At 39.6% G+C, this 20,054-nt stretch overlaps 1 protein-coding gene across 2 annotated transcripts in view; it reads right to left on the reverse strand.

Annotated features, from left to right (window-relative positions):
- LOC136886300 (uncharacterized) overlaps window positions 1–20,054 on the reverse strand; it is a 697,376-nt gene that overhangs the window by 328,285 nt on the left and 349,037 nt on the right. The window lies entirely within an intron of this gene.

The following is a 20,054-nucleotide window of genomic DNA, read 5'->3' on the forward strand; positions in this document are numbered from 1 at the left end:
GCTTGGAAAACTGAGAGCCTGTTAGCTCTTTTTTTCAATTTTGTGATTATAACGAGTGCCTCTGGAAGGCTAGATATTGTATTATGGGAGCAAGTGCTCCATGAATTAGTGGGATTTCTGCCCTTGAGTAAGTTAGTGATTTTTGTAAACTTGAGCGTGTAACTCAGGAAATGTAAAGCTAGGGGATTAAAGCCCAAGCTGTTAAGATTATGAATCTTGGACTTTTTACCAATCTTATTTAACGTTTGCTACTTGTAAAAATTGTCAATTTTGATGTCTGAAAATATAACCTTCACTTTAAGTTTTAAATTCTATTCTTGACATTGTAGTTTGACCCATTCATCCCGGCACCTTCTTTCACCTCTGCGGTCCACAAATACCCCGGATCAATAATAATAATAATAATAATAATAATAATAATAATAATAATAATAATAATAATAATAATAATAATAATAATAATAATAATAATCTGGGCAGTAAGAAGCGATTAGCGTTACCGTTTATCAACTGCTTCCAATGCACGATGAATTTACCGAAGTTCAGTTACACTGAGGGCGGTCGTTATTTGGCTAGGCAGACCGCGTTTTACTGGACAGAATAGGACCAGAAAGGAACTGACCATGTTACAGTAACTCAGCTCCGGCTAAGGGTGCCTACAGTAAGTACAAATGGCTAGGTCACCAACGGCCACATTTCGATAAAGACACTTTCTTAGTTGGATTAATTATATTACTCTGGCTCCATGGCTGAGTGGTCAGCGTCTTGGCGTTCGACACTCGAGATTCCATTCCCGGCCGGGTCAAAGGTGGGTCCAAATGAAACAGGAAATGATCAAGAGCCTTATTGACTAGATGACTCGAAGCATTCACAATTGTACTGCAGCTCGAGATCGTCAGATCCTATACAGACTTCTACCCAAACATGAATACAGGAAACAGAAAAGAGCGAGATGGTTTCTATCCAAGACGTCAGGAAATGGTCAAAAACTGCATTGTTTAATTTCATCACTAATGTGGAGAGGAAAGCTTTATAAATTATGTACTGTATTCATATTATCTTCCTCCCAATTCCATTTACGTAAATTTATGTTAACTGCAGATGAGTAAATACTTTCCTAAATTTGCTTTTCTCTTGCCTGTTAAATATATATTTTGCACAAATAATGGAACATTACATACCAGAATATCTTGATAAAATACGGTAATGCAATTTTTTAGGAAGCTACATACTGTCATTTTCTATTTGTATAGGAATGAAAATCCACAGCCTGTTTCCAGTCATTCGACCGGGTCAGGAATGGAATTAATGAAGCCCCATCTAGCGGCGAGGATAGGAATTATGCCGGCTGTCGAAGCCTGTCGTACTCTTCTGGGGCAATGATTAATGATTGACAGATGAAATGTTATTGAAGAGTGTTGCTGGAATGAAAGATGACAGGGAAAACCGGAGTACCTGGAGAAAAACCTGTCCCGCCTCCGCTTTGTCCAGCACAAATCTCACATGGAGTGACCCGGATTTGAACCACGGTAACCAGCGGTGAGAGGCCGGTGCGCTGCCACCTGAGCCACGGGGGGGGGGGGGGGGCTCTTTGTATAGGAATACGAAAACTAATTCATTTCGTTGAAAATAATTCATTACATCGTAAATATTTGCAAAACTGTCCTATCATGTTAGGGCACAAAACGTTTCAAATGAAATTATCTCCTTTAACCACAGTTCTAAATCAGTAAAAATAGTAGAGTGAATTTATGTACATATGATAGCATAAACTGTTAAATTTTATACTGTTTTATGAATTACATTCTGAAATTATGAACCGTACCTAAATTTGATTATACAGTCTTTAATTATTGACGTACCATGTTGACATTCCTTGCTCTAAAAGGTGCGTTTGTCTCCGAAAACCGTTTAAGTAGTTAGTAGGACATAAACCCAATAATATTATTATTAAAAAGTGCGTTGTTAACTGTAGATCTATGATATTTACCACAAATATTTTTAATAGATTTTTAATTTGTCTACAATATTTTGTCAGTAATCAAATTGAAAGCATTTGATAAAATTAAAAGTAATTGAAGCTTGAGTTTCTAAAGTCCAGGTCTCCTTAATGACGTTTCAATTCACACAGAACCCTGAAAGATGGGCATTATGTAGCCAGATGTGTTTCGTACACCCCTTGTTAACATGCTTTGAGGAAGAGGCATAATTTGGATGCCACAAAAAGCCTGAGTAGAAACCGCCGCGTCACTGCACGCTCGACACTGTATGCCCTCGTACAAAGGCTGTCACCAGGTGAGAAGAAATACCAGGAAATATTCTACATCACAACAGTCGTTGAATTGAGTGATAATATTTTAAGGACTTGACGAGGAGCGTTTCTTAAGAACCAAGTCACGTCTCTCACAGGCAGTCTAATCATTTGTTTGGCTGCAATAAAAAAGAAGCAACATTTGCAGTACTTAGTCCTTAAATGGTCGGCAAGTTTTTCTGTGAGAGAGTTATTATGACCAACGTGCCCACCGTAGCAACAATAGCTTCTTTTTTCTTTTTTGTGAACACAGTGCTTACTTGCACAAACTTAAAGTAGTAATGATACGACAGTATTTCGCTGTTTGATGGTTATTACAACACCTGGCTACAAACACTGGGCAATATTTTACTTAAATAAGACATCAATCAAAGAATAAACATCGAAAGTAATGATAAAGTATGCAAGGTGAGAATCAGGAAAGGAGTAAGACAGGGGTGTTCCTTATCACCATTTCTATTTAATCTGTACATTGAAGAGGCCATGAAAATTTTTAAATCCAAAACACCTGGCATTAAAATAAATGGAACAACTGTACACTGTATTAGATTTGCCGACGATATTGCACTTCTGGCTGACAATGAGAAGAACATGCAGATCATGCTCAACAAATTAACATCTATCTTAAAAGATTTCCAACTTAACATTAATGTAAATAAAACTAATGTTATGGTTGTAAGCAAATCTAAAATGAAGCCAGAGGCACAGCTCAGAATTGGAAATATTTTAATAAAACAGGTGCACAAGTTCTGCTACTTAGGATCAGTTATTGCCGATGACAACAGATGCACTGTGGAAATAAAAAGAAGGATTTCCCTGTGTAAGAAAGCCTTTGAGGAGAAGAAGCAGCTCTTAACTAATAAATCCTTAAATACTGAACAAAAGAAATTATTTATCAAAACGTTCATTTGGAGTGTGCTGCTATACGGCTGTGAAGGATGGACTCTCTTGAAGGAGGACGTGAAACGACTAGAGGCAGTGGAAATATGGCTATGGAGGAAGATGACAAGAACTAGCTGGATTGAGAAGAAAGCTAATGAAGCAGTGCTTAGAGAAATAAACACCCAGAGACATTTAATAACAACGATAAAAAGGAGAAAAGCGTCAGTTTTCGGTCACATTCTCCGGCATAATAACTTCATAAAGAACTTGTTCGAAGGCTAGGTGATGGGAAAGAAAGGCAGAGGGAAACCACGGAAGAAGATCATTGAAGAGGTAGTTGATATGATGGGATGCCAAGGTTATGGAGCGATGAAAAGGATCGCAGAGAGAAGAGATCAATGATTGCAGCGACAAGGCGAAGCCTTTAGATGATGATGATGATGATGATGATGAAGACAGTTGCATCACAGTCCGCCTGAAGAGTCAGCATACTGGCCTTTGGTTTAAAGCGCCTTTGTTTCGATTCCCGGTCCGGCCAAGGAATTTAGTAGTGTTTGGATAATTTATCTAGGTCGGGGGCTTTTTTGTGTCTCCATGCACGTCATACATACAACACATCACTCAACAAACCACCACAGAACGCACAAAAGTGAATAGATAGAGTACCTCCAAATAGGGTTGGCGCCGACCCGAAATAATTAGGAAAAGGCCCTAGGAAGTTGCATCATACATACATACATACATACATACATACATACATACATACATACATACATACATACATACATACATACATACATACATACATACATACATACATATAAAGCAGAATGTCTGTCCGTTTGTATTAGGGACACCAATCTGAACCGAATTTTGTATACTTACCTTTTAGGACTCTGCGAATAATCCCATCTACAAGAAATATTAACATCCCTCTATATTTAGGCCCTTTGGCACATTAACGTAGGCTAATAGGCCTATAGACGAAATATCGAAATGTGTCATACAAGGACGAGATAAAGCTCATGTTATGCCCTACGACGCGAAGAACAAAACTCGGTAAGTTTTAAGGTCCTAAAAGCAACCGTTATGGAGATATTGAGACCACATGACCCCCGCTCTAGGAATCGGGTGAAGAAATAACCGGCCGTAACCATGACAACGTCAACTCAAGGATTCTACAGTAGAATACAGACTTGTAGACACGTGCGTGAATCTAAGCTAAGCCAAAGAGAGATTCTGCTGCACATATGACCTACGGTCTGGAAAAAAAAGCACTGTAGGGGTAAGCCACCCCTAGCGGTGGAGGTGGGGAGGAGGTGGCTTATCAAAATTATAGAAAATAGTCTCGAATCCACAGTTTTTGGGGTCGCTGAGATGAACAGTGACACTCCGCATGTCGTTTAAGACCAACTTCGTCCCCATCGGCATCAGCATGGGGGTGAGAAGGGGTGAAAGATGTCCAAAATGGCCGAAATTATGTATGTATGTATGTATGTATGTATGTATGTATGTATGTATGTATGTATGTATGTATGTACGTTCCAGCACAGCTGTCAAACAAATCTGACACACATATGACTTATTATCTGGGAAAAATGGAAGTAATACACCCATAGCACCCTCTGGATGTTGGTGGAAAGGCGATTAAGCATAAAATAATAATAGAAAACGACCAATTTTGATGTAGAATCCGTCTTTTGGGGGTCGCTGAGATGAATAGTAACACTGCAGATGTAGTTTAGGTCCAAAATTCCCACGCATCAGGTGCGACTGGAAACACGAGAAAGGCGCCTAGCTTTCTTTGATGTTAGTATTCCTAATTTTGACCTGGAAGTAGATCAGATTTGCATGTGATTGAATGGATTAACAACAATTATAACACGTACATTATAAAGTACTAAGTTTCAAATTTATCTCGAACCTAAATTATATTGAATTCCGTTGAATTACGAGTGTCGTCAGTTTACATCCCTCATATGTCCAGACATCAACGGCGATTTATAGAACAGCCGTACACTCTCACTGTGCGCTTGTGAATTGGGATCTTTCGTTGTTATGATCACGTTTGCTGTGGTTTTATCACGGTATCACAGGACAGTCCCGAACTTTGTTCTTTGTCCAGAGTGAAAGCTTAACTACCACCTCGATTTATTTTATGCAGTACAAGTCTGTGTTGCTTCCATATTAACCATTAAATGTGTGGCACCAAATAAATACTCAAGCAAAGGATTTCAAGCAGTCTCGGCAGATTAATTATTTTAACGTGCCGGTTAGAAAGAAAGACTCATATTCAAGTTCGAAAACAGCAGCGTGCAAAGGTCAGAAATTTAAGGAGGAATGGTACAAGTTACTGAAGTGGCTTAAATTCCACTCGTCTGAGGGTGTTGCAAGATGTGATGTGTGAGATTTGTTTACTTCCATTTCAGACAGTAATTTGAAGGTTATGAGAGGTTTTATCGGTCCATTAAAACTGGAGATATTAAAAGAACATGATCAATCGTTTCAGCACCAAAAGTATGTTGCTCCATGCATGGTAGCAACTTTGCCACAATCAACTCCTAGGCAGTGTGTGCGACGAAAACGAATGACCGGGCGAGTTGGCCGTGTGGTTAGGGGCGCGCAGCTGTGAGCTTGCATGGGGAAATAGTGGGTTGGAACCCCACTGTCGGCAGCCCTGAAGATGGTTTCCATGGTTTCCCATTTCCACAACAGGCAAATGCTGGGGATGTACCTTAAGTAAGGCCACGGCCGCTTCCTTCCCATTCCTAGACCTTTCATATCCCACCGTCGCCATAAGACCTATCTGTGTCAGTGCGACGTACAGCAAATTTAAAAAAAAAAAACGAATGGAAAGACGTTAGAACATTTGAAGAATGTGTTTACCTTGCCATACTATACACTGTAGTTACGGGGGGAAAATCTCTTATTTCATGGGTTTATTAGCATTGGCAGGCAAACTAGGGGCTGAAATGAAAAGCGAGTACGTAATGATAGTGCTGCCAACATTACTGGTATAGAAAATGGGTTTGTACAAAAGTTTCGCCAAAATCTGAGGCACATCGTTAGTATTTACTGCATTGCTGACAGGTTACAATAGCGTGTGTTGAATGTTGTTAAATATGCACGATGTGTGGATGACAAATTCTGCACTGAAAACATTACATAATCTTCAAAGAGAATGTGTTAGTTTACGGATGCATCCCAAAGTCTGCAACGTCGTAGCTTCTGAAAATACAATTACCTTCACACTGTGAGATGGGTTGCCAGTAACGACGGTGCAGAAACAGCTCTAGTTAAGAACTGGAATTATATCATAATTCATTGTGAAAATATTAGCAAATTCTGAGAAGACAAATGCTTCTACACTTACTAAAGGACTTCTCGATAACCGGAAAGATTTCAGTTTTGCTCACAAGGAACATTTCCTTCCGGATTATATTCTTCTCTTAAGGGGAGAGACCCTACTGTGTTTATAAACCAAAATGGTCCAAAAAGAAAAAAAGTTGTTCGCTCTAAAAGTTACCCTATTCCTTGTGGCACATGGTGGTATACATTTTTTTCGTGTACGGTCATTTTAAAACGTCCTGCTGAGGTATTTACAAATTTATCTGAAAAGCAACGCCCATTTTCTCGATGAATAACCCTCGGAATTTCACCGTATTTCATATTTCCGCTTTTGAATTTCCGATGATTCCTGGAGTACATATCTGTGTTATCATCGGCGGAGAGCTTCCGTGTTTATGTACATAGAGGAACATTATAAATAGTCTAATTAACCCGTTCCCCTTTATGAACAACAAATCATACAGAGCAGAAAATGTCCACTAAACGACTCTTGTATTTTTGTTCACGTTTGCTGAGGAATATTTCACTCTTTCAAGTTCAGCTTGGGTTCAGTGTGTTAGATTTACCAATTATATATATATATATACTTGTAATTTGCTTTACGCCGCACCGACACAGATAGGTCTTACGGCGACGATGGGATAGAAAAAGACTAGAAGTGGGAAAGAATCTTACCAATAATTATTAACTTGAATTAATGCCGTAACACTCGTATATGATGTGGCTTACCATAATGGAATAAACAAACAAATTTTAGTGTAAACTATTCCAATCAGTCAACATTAAAAGATCGATCATTACTGCTAGGGGTACTTAATTTTATATATGAGGGCTTTATAAATAGAGTAGTCTATTAAAAACTGTTGCTGAGGGGAAGGAAAGGGTCAAGGAAAGAGAAACATATGGTGTTGGGAAGTTCTGATGTAGTCACTGTAATTTTATACAAAATTAGCCTTTTCTCAATACTTTGTTTAATACATCGAGTTGAGCCTCTATGGACTGCGTGGTAACAACCAACTTCATTTCAGTGTCCAGGTCTTGTTCTTGTTCCGCCTTTGATTTCCTGCCAGTATCTTCTGAGCCCAGCGACGAGTGCCTGTTTATGCTCTTCAGACAAAGGTCCTTTCCGTATTCTGGAAGTTGATGCCATTTGGAAACCTTGATAGTTGTTCACCAATCTTCTGAATGCGTTCCTGTCATGAATTTCTTGGTCTGAAATACCAATCTGCCTCAGATCTTTTTCGCATTCCTGGAACCATCTCGGCCTTGTTGCCTTAGATTGAATAAAATTCCATATTCTTTTTGTTAGCCGATCATCAGTCATCCTCAAGAGATGACCGTAAAATAATAGCCGTCTCTTCTTAATTGACGCTGTGAGAGGTTCTGTCTTGCTGTACAAATCCCAATTTGGTCTCATTCGCTACTGTCCATCGACCCACCTATTTCCTAGGATTTTTCTTAGTATCCTGCGCTCTCTTTTTCCCAGCCGGTCAGCTTGACCTTTACAACTTAAGGTCAAAGTTTCAGACGCATATAACCCCTCAGGTTTTACAACTGTGTTATAGTGTCGGAACTTGGCCCCTATACTCATAGACTTTTTATTATAGATATTCTTTGTCATTTGGTATGCCTGGTCTAACTTCCTCATCCTGAAATTGATTGCTTCCTCTTCTAATCCATTCTGCTGGATGACTTCACCAAGATATCTGAAATTCAATACTTTATTTTTTTAGTATTAACATGTTTTAAGTGCAACAGTTTTGCCTGATTTTTCCAAACTTGGTATGCCTATAGTGCCATGTGAGGTGGATAAAATTTGGTATCCATTTTGAAAATGATATCTGAGAGAGAGAGATCCTCAAATATGAAAATTTGAACATTCTGAAAATAATGGAAAAGGGTGGGTACTCTAAAACATCAATAAAATAATTTTTGAAATAACAATACCAATAATTGTTCACATAAATATGTTTTATAAAATGTGTTGTAAATCTGAAAATTCTAACAAAATTTTTCCCATAACAATCTTAATTTTGGCAACATTAATGAACTCACAAAATATTGTAAATATCGGATGAAAATTCGAAGACACAAAACTCAGTAGGCTCTCCTCTTAAACAATCTGTCACTCTTATTTCTAAAAGATGATTTATCGTTGAGAATTGTGCAGTTCAATGTAAAGCGTACAGTACAAGCTTTGACAGCATTTGTGCAGTAGAATATACTGGTGCTCATCATCAGCAACTGATTTTGAACCATACATCTCTTCAAGGTCAGTTTCAGAGAGTACAACTAAAGGGTCTGAAAAGTAGTACCAGTTCTTCTATTAAAACTGACGAAGAACATTAATGCAAGATGTAGTAAAATACCTAAAGGAAAGGTTTCTCAGGAGTGAGCATAGCATTGAAATGTGCACTAGGATATTTCATACTTTCACTTAGCTGAGACTAAATATCGGGGCAACATTTTAAGACCACACTTTTGGGTTGTACCATAGACCCTAAGAAAGTAAAGAAAATCATTCTAACAATTAATGTTATTTGCTTTACGTCGCACTAACTACTCTTTTACGGTTTTCGGAGACGCCGAGGTGCCGGAATTTTGTCCCACATGAGTTCTTTTACGTGCCAGTAAATCTACCGACACGAGGCTGACGTATTTGAGCACCTTCAAATACCACCGGACTGAGCCAGGATCGAACCTGCCAAGTCGGGGTCAGAAGGCCAGCGCCTCAACCGTCTGAGCCACTCAGCCCGGCAGAAAATCATTCTTCATGAATGGTATGAATTTAAAGTGCTTAGCGAGGGGATTAAGTTAAGCGACCTTTTGAGCAAATTCGTGTCTAACAAAGACAATTTTTCGGTTTTAAGGAAGTTGCTTCGTAACTTATTGTGCCAGTGTTGCCTGCGTCAGCTGTTTTTTGAGATAGAGGGCTTAGTTTAATAAACCTAATAAAGAATAAGTTCTGGTCACCAGTGGGGTCAAACGGCCTTAATAACTTAATATTTATTAGCTTGTATGGTCTATTATTAGAGACATTTTATCCAACCAGGACAGTGGACAACTGGTATTTCAGTGATCAACTATCGCGTGGACATAAAACACACACAACACACACTGCTGCTTGGTAAAACTTAACTTATATTGCCTTCAATGACTGCGATCCTTCGAAGGATAGCCTATACACTGGGGTAAGCTGGAACTTCTTGAATCAGTAACTAATGCCAAAAGTATCAAATTGCATCTGTATTATTGTGGCGCCTGGTTTTCACAACTGGCGTATAGGTCGCAATAAACATTTTGGAGCTTCACGCACGCCTACATTAATTTTGAAATCTTTAACGGTTTTCCCGTGAACTCCAAGAAGCAGAACAAGGCACTACCGACCCGCGATGATACTAAGCCCGTACTCCCATCCTCAGATGGTCGAATACTACGTCACAAGAACACAATCTCTCTACATGTAAGTGAAAAGACTTCCGTCTATCTATCCGGTCTGCCTTCTGAAACATCACGTCATGAAATTTTGCACGAACATTCTCAGAGGGATCTGTCACATGATTAACAATGTTTTATTTCAAAATATAGACCTAAAAATATATTATTCTCGAAACAGACCAGGTAAAATGGTTACGTTAGCAGAGTAGTCGTATCACTTTATTTATGCGAAGGCGATAACCGACATTGTGACAGTCTGTGGTTCGCCAAGCGCGGTGTAAATACGTTGGCCTGAACAAAGATTTCCTAAGGCAGAAATATTGCTTGGTAAATAATATTTAAGTGATTGTAAATAAAGGGTACAGATCTCTGCACATGGTTATGAGATTATTTAGGGGTTGTAGTAAGGATGTAAAGGAGAGAGCATATTTGTCTCTGGTGAGACCCCAACTAGAGTTTGGTTCCAGTGTATGGGACCCTTACCAGGATTACTTGATTCAAGAACTGGAAAAAATCCAAAGAAAAGCAGCTCGATTTGTTCTGGGCGATTTCCGACAAAAGAGTAGCGTTATAAAAATGTTGCAAAGTTTGGACTGGGAAGACTTGGGAGAAAGGAGACGAGCTGCTCGACTAAGTGGTATGTTCCGAGCTGTCAGTGGAGAGATGGCGTGGGAGGACATCAGTAGACGAATAAGTTTGGATGGTGTCTTTAAAAGTAGGAAAGATCACAATATGAAGATAAAGTTGGAATTCGAGAGGACAAATTGGGGCAAATATTCGTTTATAGGAAGGGGAGTTAGGGATTAGAATAACTTACCAAGGGAGATGTTCAATAAATTTCCAATTTCTTTGCGATCATCTAAGAAAAGGCTAGGAAAACAACAGATAGGGAATCTGCCACCTTGGCGACTGCCCTAAATGCAGATCAGTAGTGATTGATTGACCTTTCCTAATTTACCTCACATTTCGAACAGGGTAACTTCAAGAACGATAAAAGCCCCAAAGCTACTCAGAAATCTAGGGAAAATATTTAAAATGAATAACTCCCATTATATTTATAGCTTATATTTTTAAAACGCAATATGAATTTGAAATCCGAACCAATTAAACGTGGGTAAATTTGAACAATAATGATACCAAGCATTTACCTTTAGTTTTTAAAGCGTAGAAACGTTACGTAAAAATGTTACAGATTTTTATCATTTTAGTCTGTATACCTTCAGAGCAAACAAACGACTGCCGGACCAGCGGACAAAGCTATCTTTACATCGGCTTGTTTTCAGACCACCTCTGCTGTACGGGAGCGAATTGTGAGTGGACTCAGGACATCTTATTCACAAGTTAGAAGGAACAGGCATGATAATAGCGAGAATGATTGGTAACACAAACAGATGGGAAGAACGGCAGGATGGTACTCGACAGGAGGAGGTAAAAGGCAAAGTTGGGAAGCTGTATGTATCAACCGTCTTTGGCGGTGAGGTCATGTGAGGCGAACAGAAGAGGATAGGTTGCCTATCAGCTCGGCCTTGGACGGTAAGAGAAGTAGAGGGAGACCAAGGTGGCGATGGTCAGACCCAGTTTTTAATTGTAATAGGACTGGAACTAAACGACGGGCACATTCTGATATGTTCTGTTCCAAGATATTGACCTAAACATATATTTCAGAAGTTATTTTAAAATGTTTTGTAACAGTTTAGAATGAGCTGCTGCCTCTTCATTTCTCGTTCAATAACGCCGAAACTTCTCGAACAACTGGATAAACCTCAGTTATTCACTTCAGATACAAGCCTATTCTAATTCATCAATAAAAAAGTATAAATGACGGTCATTGATATGTAGGTATTTACTGAAATTGCGCATGTTTTATCCACTAAAAACCAAAGTAACTGGCAAATGGTTGGTCCTATAATCGAAATTCAGTTTACTACGAAATAGGTCATATGAATTTTCTTTTTAACTAACGGTTCGTTAGGAAATTCGGCTCGTATGTGTTAAAACGCGCGTTCCAGAGCAACCGCCGGCCGGGCATTGTCCGGCTGAGTATTTGGCCGTTTCTTGGTACGTCCAGCTAATTCAGACTGGATTCCAGAGTGTGCGAACGTTGATGCTTAAAAATCACACCTCAATAAAGGGTACAAACGGAAGTACGTTTGCTAGTATATAATAAATACAAACAAAAACATTCTTACCTAAGTACCATCAAATGTAATCCACTATAGAATAAGTGTAAACGAATTACTAATTAAAAATCAGCCGAAGTGACTTGAATCGGGTAGGACGCCTAATTCCCATCTGATCAACCTTCGTCATGACGTAGTTGCCTGATCTTTTCTACCTCTCTCATCTGAACAGCGTTCGCTGATCGGATAGCATTTATGTTTAGCTATTTTAAAGCATCTTAAATGAAAGTTCTTCTTAACTAATCGGTGACATGTGATCAACGGTTTGACATCATTTTCATCAGCTCTATGAACTGCCTGCTTCCAGGTATTCGGTGTGCATTCATACTAACCATAACATCACGAATGACTTTTTAATATGCATTTCTTTTTACAAGTCGCTTTACGTCGCATCGACACAGATAGGTCTGATGGCGACGATGGGAGCGGAAAGGGCTAGGAGTGGAAAGGAAATGGCCGTAGCCTGAATTAAGGTACAGCCCCAGCATTTGCCTGGTGTGAAAATGGAAAACCATTGGAAACCATCTTCAGGGCTACCAACAGTGGGGGGTCGAACGTACTATTTCCCGAATACTGGATATTGGGCGCACTTAAGCGACTGCAGCTATCGAGCTCGGTGACTGATTCGTATCAAGAAAGTTGTGCTGTGTCTCTTATGCTGCTAGATGTCATTTATGCTGAAGGGATCATGAAGGCACGTTTTCTGTAACTGTATAAAAACTAGTCAACGATAAGCTAGTTCTTTCATTTATAAATGTAGTAGTTTCTGTCAGAAATTTCAATGTATGATATTGTATGTGCCAGGCTGGATATTATTTCCTATTCATATGATGTTTAAATGCAATGTAATCTCACTTAAATTTCTAACATACGAACCAGGTCTAACCCCGACGTATACATTTCCCTGAAATCATATTCTAGATTTTACAGGTCTAGGGATACTTTCCTATTTTAACAGTGTGTTTGTAGCACTATTAACTGTCACTGCCGGCCATGTTTGTTTGCATCGTGAAGGAAGCCGCGTGTTTATCAGGACTACTTCCCAAAAAATTCCCATTGGTGCATTTACCCGTAACCTGATACTTTCCTACTAACGTACAGTTTCCTACGAAATAATGAAATTAGAAGCATGAAAATCTTACTAGACGTTATAGTCACAGGCGTAAGCGGTTATTGGATTTGTAGCTTAATAATTTAAAGGTAGCAATGTGTTAAATGTTTACCATTAAACATTTTGAAACAGTGAAACATGTATTTAAAATACTGTTTATCAAGGTAGTGCTTCCATAAAACCAGTAATAATGCATGCATTATGTACCTATTTCTCAGTCAAATTCCAATGGCGTCGGTTAAGAACATCCTGAGGAAAATGAACTAGGGTATTCTACTTCGCTACAGTCTCTCCTAAGAAAACACAGTTCGTGCTCAATGGTGAATAAAATTTGTATCTGGGTATCGTGTTCACTGAGTGAGGTGTAGTCAGATCTGGGACACACTGTACCATTGTAAGCGGTAGCCACATCCTGCAGCGCCGCTATTCACGCCACAGGCAGGTCGTGTCAGAACGGCGCCGGGGCGTCCACAGGCGTCACTGTGATCTCACTGTGTTCCTAGTGATCGATAAGGGCTACAACCTGTGACACCTTCACTTCCACGAACACCAAAATCTATACGATAACAACACGAACTGCTGCACGTTCCACATTTCACAGACCAATCCAAATCCCGCTGCTTCCCTTGTTTAACTTGCTCCTCATGCAGCATGGCTCAGGAATTTCTTTCTCGCGCATTCCCAGACTCCACAACTCACACTATGATAATTTTTCGCACCATGCAGGAAAGGTCATGGTGCAAAGGATGTGGAGGTGAGTCCTTTTTTAAGGGGAGAGCTACAACTGTCGTTAGCTGAATATGTTTTTTATAGCTCAGCGACTACAAATGCTCCCACCTACCTTCCCTTGGCGATACAACCCTGACAGATCTCGGTCCATCAAGCTGCTGCTTCTTAGCCTGAATGCCTGAAGATTATAGGCGACGCGTGACCATCAAGACGAGTTCTCTCGGTCATTACTCTTTGTTTTCTAGACCGGGATCGCTATTTCATCGTCAAATAGCTCCATAGTTATTCTCGTGTAGGCTCAGGGGACCTCGAATCAGCCCCCAGATCCAAGTAAAAATCCCAAACCTGGCCGAGAATCGAACCCGAGGACTCTCGTTAAGAGACTTCTTCAGGGCTGCCAAGAGTGAGGTTCGAACCCATTATCTCCCGAATGCAAGATGAGATCTATGTGACAGTGGTATTCGAAAGTGTGCAATTTTATTTCAAAAACATTTGCACTGCTTTTCCATTTCTTCAAATTCTCCATACTCGAGATCATTTAAATCTTAGATTGGAACTACTCCGCCTTTCAGTTGTGGTCGAACGTAATTAGATTTAAGAATTGAAGAAAGTAACCCGCCTGTATAAGAAACTCTGCTACGCTTTTAAACTATAAATGATATGCCAAGTATCATTAAATTATTGTAAACACTTAATACACATTGCTTGATTTTTTTTAAAATGCTCGTGTCCATTGTGTTTGACGGTATTTGGACTATATTACAACCTGATTCTTGCAACTTACTTTCAAAATTCCTTAAAAATGGAGAGGTACGGAAAATGAGCAACAACCATATGACAGAGTAGGACGAATCAAGCGACATATTACTTTTACAAACATATCTGTTAAAGTCTAGAACCTCCGTGGCTCAGGCGGCAGCGCGCCCGCCTTTCACCGCTGGGTTCCGTGGTGCAAAACCCGGTCACTCCATGTGAGATTTATGCTGGACAAAGCGGAGGCGGGACAGATTTTTCTCCGGGTACTCAAGTTTTCCCTCTCATATTTCATTCCAGCAACACTCTCCAATATCATTTCATTTCATCTGTCATTCATCAATCATTGCCGCAGAGATGCGCGACAGGCTTCGGCAGCCAGTACAGTTTCTATCCTCGCCGCTAGACGGGGCTTCATTCATTCCATTCCTGACCTGGTCGAATGACTGGAAACAGGTCTCTGCACATGGTTATGAGGGTGTTCAGGGGTTGTAGTAAGGATGTAAAGCATTTTATTGGTTTCTTTTGTTAATAGTAGGGGCAAATTAGTAGAATTAGTCTAGGGTGGTGACTCACATGGAGACTGGTATACCGCTCGTGTGAGGGACCACCAACTTAGTTGACAGGATTGCAGGGTTGACCCTTACATGTGGACTGGTCATCCGCCCATGTAGGGGATAGCTCAGTAGACTAGTTGGTGTGCTTATAGAACTGTTTTAATTGTTTAGTTTATTTTATTTTATGGTTCTTTCTGTTTCTGGTATTATAGTACGGTGAACATGTATCGGGGCGAACAGCCTGTAATGTTCAATGTTCAATAAATAAAGTAAGGATGTAAAGGAGACGGCATATAAGTTTCTGGTAAGACCCCAATTAGAGTATGGTTCCAGTGTTTGGGACCCTCAAGAGAATTACTTGATTCAAGAACTGGAAAAAATCCGAAGAAAAGCAGCTCGATTTGTTCTGGGTGATTTCCGACAAAAGAGTAGCGTTACAAGAACGTAGAAAAATTTGGGCTGGGAAGAATTGGGAGAAAGAAGACGAGCTGCTCGACTAAGTGGTATGTTTTGAGCTGTCGGTGGAGAGATGGCGTGGAATGACATTAGTAGACGAATAAGTTTGAGTGGCGTCTTTAAAAGTAGGAAAGACCACAATATGAAGATAAAGTTGTAATTCAAGGGGACAAATTGGGGAAAATATTAACTTATAGGAAGAGAAGTTAGGGATTGGAATACCTTACCAAGGGAGATGTTCAATAAATTTCCAATTTCTTTGAAATCATTTAAGGAAAGGCTAGGAAAACAACAGATAGGGAATCTGTCACCTGGGCGACTGCCCTAAATACAGATTAGTATTGATTGATTGATTGATTGATTGATTGATTGACCTTGATATTGAACTTGCTGGTGATAACGATACATAAAATGTTGCTTGAGACCATTTCTATTTGTAAACACTTTCATTGCTTTTCATTGATTCTCAGACAATGACTTCGTGGCTGTTTTTTAACGTTTAAATAAGATAATTTTCCTGCGAGCAATGTTGATTACTGTTTCTTGTTTTGCGAAATTCTTGCGCAATCCTAAAGTGCCTCTTATTTTAACGTGGGATCTTGACTACACTATGTGATTGAGACTGTGTCAGAATAAAATAAAAAATAGAAATAAGAAGTGTCAGTTATTAACATTCTATGACAAAATACTGTGTAGTCGACATACTTTGTCCTTGTGGCAGCCTCCGCATGGGGGAAGTTGTAATCATAATAATAATACTAATAATAATAATAATAATAATAATAATAATAATAATAATAATAACAGCTTCAATTGCCGTGCACATGCATGCTGACGATGCCATTTAGACTGCCTGCGTGTGAATGTCGACGTTCTATTTTACTCCACAAGACGGCGGAGAGTCTGGAACTCGACTGGACTGGGAAAATACCAAATGTATCACCGCAGATGTTTTACATACTAACATCGTACGACATGGTGTCAAAGAGACTTCTTTCCTCCCATCAAAAATTGTACTTCGGTTAAGTATGAACCCACGATATTGCGACCAGGGGACCGACATTCCATTAGTTAACTAAGGAGATTCGCTGGAGCAAATTCCTGCTCGTCATTCAAGGAAAGATGCTCGGGAAGAGAAGTCGAGAACCATTCATATTCATACTTCGGCAGCTTTCACATCTTTAAATGAGACAGTAACCTCAGTGGTTTGAGCCAACAGACGGAAGCTCTCAATAAATTCTCCGCCATGTGAAATGTTCGATGACCTCGATGTTAGTCCCCTTTAAACAACAAGCACCGAAACGTTCGAAGGCCTATTTGGTACAAAGACTGCTGCAGTAGTAAGCACGTTTCTCTGTTGTTACCTAGAGGTCATTGTACCTCATCTCCTCCTCGTGCATTTCTTTTTCTTGCACTGGGCGGTGCTGAGCGTGTTTATAGAAGAATTCGAAAATTATAGGCCGCCAATCTAACAATGTCTGCAGTTGAAGATTTTTTGCTCGTGGCAAGCGATTGCACTCACCGTGCAGTGCGGTTTTGTCCACTCGGGAGGTTTCTTTGGCACATAACAATCCTAATACGGCCGCACCGCACGACAGCGAGGAGAGGATGATACTTATTAACCCACCGGGTTAACTGAGTGGTAATTATATAGATGAGGACGGCTAAGTGTGCCTGTCAGTGTATTCATTTTGCTTTTGTTTGCATTGCTGTCTCAATTACGGTAAACAAGCTCGCTTCATTTCACGCCGTTTTAACGTCATCTTATACTGTACAACGCACTGGGTTTTAAAGACCCCATGCTTTATGATGTGGTTCACGTGACAGGCAGATCTTTAGTATGGTCTTTATGGACCCAGTCACAGGCATGAGGAGTGGCATTTTGAAAATAATATGTCAGGAAGTCAAGGAAGGAACAGCCATACGAAACTGAAGCAAGATGGTCATTTCAGGTACTTCCTAATGTACATTTTCCCAGAATGTTAGCATACCGGTAGTAAGTATTGTATTTTGATTGTACACTCGAAATCTTTTATTGCGACGTCGCTCTTAACGACGTATTGAATATGTATGTATGTTCAGTCGTCAGCCCTAAGGCTGGTTGGATCCTCAACAGTTCCGCCATCAGCTGTCGTAGATTGCCTAGGCATCACTGAAGAGGCATATTAGGGAAATGAGTTAGATAGTTTCCCGTTGCTTTCCTCACCGAACTAGAAGTTGCTATTACATATCAGTCTGCCAAGCCCACTGAAATACATGCATCAACCGACCCTATCAGCAACATTTTCACACCATTCACAGCAGGGACTAGCTGCACATGGAATGGCATTACTAGCATCGCTCATACCTCAGACACTTTCATATTGTAAAAGCCAAGGATAAGACTGAGAGAGACCAATGAAAGTAACAAAATTGCTCTAGCCTATATCAGAAGACATAGTGCACTGTAAACACTAGGTCCTGCCAGCAAAGGCACGCACTAGATATAACGGCGAAATATAACGATCCTATCTATATCCTATATAAACACTGTACCGGTACTCCGAAAAAATCGCATAGTACGACGTCGCTTATTACGAGATATCGTATACAACCACGTATTTTGATCAACTGGATCTTGGGATCTTGGGATCGCAAAGCTCAGTCACTAGAGTCCCAAGGTATATGAAGGATGACACTTGTACAATTGTGTTGACGCTATAGCGTCCAATGTTAATTTTTGTTTGTTACGTATTTGGAGGTTGCTGACAACAATGTAACACTTATTATTGTAGATATAAAATAGGTCTGTCAAATAGCCAAGGCAAGCACCTCTGTGAAGATGTCACAAAAGAACAGGAAAGTGTTTAATATTGAAGAAAAGTCACATATTATATGGCGATTAGAAAATGGGGAAACAAATGTCAGCTTCGGGAAGGAATTAGGTGTATCATACTAAACGATTTCTACAATTTGGAAGAACAAAGAGAAAAACATAGTACCTTTTCAAAGAAAATTCTTTAAAAATCGGGCTGGCCATATCATCTAAGCAGAAAAATATTGAAGAATCTTTACTTAGAAGGTTTAAGGAGGAAAGAACAAATAATATGCTGATCAATAGACCTACTCTTCAAGCGAAAGCCAATGAAGTTCTTCGCAGTCCTGCTCCACCACTGTAAATACAGTACTTATTTCAGTTATCGGTGCGTTTTCTTAAGTTTTAACTTAATTCTATTAATTAACCATGGCACTTCGTTATAAAGTATTCTTTTCTTACTCTTCAATATATTGCTTACTTGTACAATACGCACTTCGTAGAGAAGCTAGTGTAGTAGAAAACAAACACCGTTCAGGGTAATTGTTGTCATTTAAACTCGTTTTGAAATATAGAATTGCGTCCCATTTTTGGTAGTAGATAAACCTACGTATATTAATTAGAAAATAAAACTCACGATAATCTGCTCCTTCCTTTGGATCGTGCTTGTACTCGGGGTCTAAGAAATGAGAAATGTTCATCTGAATCCTTTTCATGTCAGGTTATTTATTTATTTATTTATTTATTTAACGTATGACATAACACATTAAATAAAATGCTAAAAGTACAAGGTAATAAAAACAAGCTGTTAGAATCTGAATTCTGGTTGCTCAATCCGCTGAAGCAGCCAACAGAAAGACATTTATATATCCATGATACAAACGTAGAGGGTATTGTCATTATGTGCTGGATTGTCTGTCGAGCTGCATCACATTCACATGCCGGTGATTGCACTTTGCCCGACTTGTGTAGGAGGTAGCCTCATCATCGTCACTATGTTTAGATATACTCAAGTTCTTCGAGAAAGCTCAAATCCAGAGGCCTTTCTCTTCGTGTTCCGGAAATGGTGAAGAGCAGAAATTGTTTGCTCTTTCCATTTTTGAATCTACTTTGTTGTAATGTGGAAGTTCTCTTGTTCTAACTGTTGGGCTGTTGTCATACGGAGCCTTCGTTTCTGTTTCCATTGACAGCAGGGATATCGCTGTGTAGTGGAAGACTGGGGTTATTGTTTATCTTTCTGACCTCACGAACCGAAGAGGAAGATTTGCAGGGGCTATGTGGCTGAGCGCAGTGAGCCAGTGTGTGGGTGTGGATGTAATGTTTCCTGAGATTAATAGTACTGTTCAACTGAACATCTACATTTCTTACATATGGACTGATTACGCGAACAGGTGCACCATATTCAGCTTCCTAGTATACCAGGCTTAGAGAAGACCATCTAAAGGTGTCAGCAGAAGCTCCTTATGTAGTGTCACGTCGTTTTTAAATGATGTTC

This window comes from Anabrus simplex, chromosome 1 (assembly GCF_040414725.1).
Source record: "Anabrus simplex isolate iqAnaSimp1 chromosome 1, ASM4041472v1, whole genome shotgun sequence".
Taxonomy (NCBI): Eukaryota; Metazoa; Arthropoda; class Insecta; order Orthoptera; family Tettigoniidae; genus Anabrus; species Anabrus simplex.